The sequence below is a fragment of the Otolemur garnettii genome, unplaced genomic scaffold (assembly GCF_000181295.1).
Source record: "Otolemur garnettii isolate 467f Iridium unplaced genomic scaffold, OtoGar3 scaffold00145, whole genome shotgun sequence".
Taxonomy (NCBI): domain Eukaryota; kingdom Metazoa; phylum Chordata; class Mammalia; order Primates; family Galagidae; genus Otolemur; species Otolemur garnettii.
This window is the reverse complement of record NW_003852540.1, coordinates 4977156-4979346: the sequence shown is the minus strand read 5'-3', so window position 1 is coordinate 4979346 and position 2191 is coordinate 4977156. Positions and strand designations below refer to the sequence as shown.

Here is a 2191-nt window from a genome sequence, read left to right as displayed (position 1 = left end):
CCGGGAGACCACCAGCTGGTCGTGCCGCCCTGCTCCGGGCGCGCCGTCGGCCCCGCCACCCGCCCGTCGGGACGGCATCGCTGGGAGCCGAGGGCGGGAGCTCAGCGAGAGCCTGGCCAGCTGGAGCCGGTGGCTGGAAAATTGTCATCGCCTCGGAGGCGCGGGAGCCCCAGGAGAGGCGAGCCGCCATCTCCTCGCCTCGGGGTGGCGGCCCCCAGGGCTGCCAGCCTGCGTCTCGGCCCCATTCCTACCGGGGCTGGGCGGGTGGGGTTCCTGGGACATGCAGAGAACACCCAGTCTTTCCGGGACTTTGGGCCTGATACCCCGCGGCTTTGCCCGCCCTAGCACCACTCCGAGGGCCGGCTGCTCCCGACGGGTCCTAGGGAGGGGGTGTGCTCTGGGTTCCAGATTCAGAGAGCAAACAGGGCCAGCCTCCAGGGACTTCTTGAGAAGGGTCGCTCCTGCCCCCGTTTTGCCCTGAAGACCTAACCTAGAGTCGACACGTAATGGGTGGGAGGGCTTTAGGTGGGTGGACTCTTTTAAATAGTAATTCTTTTAAAGTTTCAATGTAAAGTCTATTTTGCTTTAGGAATTGCTCAGATGTTGATGTTTGTTGCCTTTACCTAGAACTCTGGGGAGGCCACATCCTGCCTGCAGTCTCAAAAAAAGTGGGCCCTTCAGCCCGCAGGTCCCTGGGGGATGGATATTTACAGCCCTCTCCCCTGGGGTGAAGCAGGGGTAGCAGCTGCTGTTCTTAAGGACCACATTGAAGCTTTGGTGATGCGGGTATTCTTGACCCACTGACCCCGTATCTGTGGGCATCAGTGCATTTTCTCTTTTCCATACCAAGGCTTGTTTCAACTTGGCCGTCAGAGCCCTCCCCACCTGGCCTGTCTGGCCTCATTTCCACCTGCCCTGACCACAGGCAGGCACTCACAAGACGTCATGAATGCTGTTCCTACCATTCAGCGTGCTTTTGCCTCTTACCTCCCCTAACAGAGTCCTCCTGGCCACTCAAAGTCTTCCCAGTACCTTGCCAGAGTCTCTGGCTACACTTCCTTGTCCCAGGGGCACTTCGAGTATAACCTCTGCTCCCCACCCTGCCCCCAGGGTGCGCCAGGAGCAGGGTGGGCAGCTGGCGGAGTATTTGCTGAGTGGGCAGGAATAGAAGAGCAGAAAAGGCAGGGGTGTCATGCCCGGTTCTTCCTGGGCCCAAGTGTAAATTCTTCTCTCAACTTAGACAATGACAGATCCCCAATAAACCAGGGAACCAGATGGGCTGCTCAGTTCAAACTCTCCTCTGTTTTTGTATTTGTATGCTTAACACAGAAGCCCTAATTCCAGCAAATCAAGTGAAAATTAGCCCCTATGTCTAGGATGTCCCTGTCTCCTAATGAGGCTTCTTGGTTAATCTGGATGCCCAAAGCGTGGACAAGGCTGAAAGACAGTTCACCTTTAGGAATGATGTGTCTTGGTTGGTTGAATTTTTTGGAGTGTGGAGGGTGACATAGAGAACACTTTAGTGCTCATTTTACTAAATTCCAAGGTTGAGGTTATGGGATATCTCCAGCTTGGATGGATGTCAATCTGACGGCCCCAGAGTCAGAGGAGGTGGGGGAAATTTTAAAAATCCCTCGGTGAGGCACAGCGACTCATGCCTGCAATCGCAGTGCTCTGGGAGGCCAAGGCAGGTGGATTGCTTGAGCTCAGGAGTTTGAGACCAGCTTGAGCCACAGCGAGACCCTGTCTCTACTAAGAATAGAAAAACTAGCTGGGCATCATGGTGGGAGCCAGTAGTCCCCGCTACTCAAGAAGCTGAGGTAAGAGGATGTCTTGAACCCAGGTGTTTGAGGTTGCTGTGAACTAGGCTGATACCATGACACTCTACCCAGAGTGACAAACTGAGACTGTCTCAGGCTGTGCGTGGTGGCTTCTCCCTGTAATCTTAACACCTGGGAGGCTGAGGCAAGTGGATTGCTTGAGCTCACGAGTTTGAGACTAGCTTGAGCAAAAAAGCGAGACCCCCGTCTCTACTAAAAATAGAAAAACTGAGGCGAGAGGATTGCTTGAGCCCAAGTTGCAGGTTGCTGTGAGCTATGATGCAATGGCACTCTACCCAGGGTGGCAGCTGGAGACTCTTGTCTCCAAAAAAAAAAAAAAAAAAAAAGCGAGGGCGGTGCTGTGGCTCAAA

At 54.6% G+C, this 2191-nt stretch overlaps 1 protein-coding gene across 1 annotated transcript in view; it reads left to right on the top strand.

The window, feature by feature from the left end:
* The window catches only part of RFLNB (refilin B), a 14549-nt gene that overhangs the window by 8626 nt on the left and 3732 nt on the right, over positions 1-2191 (top strand). The window lies entirely within an intron of this gene.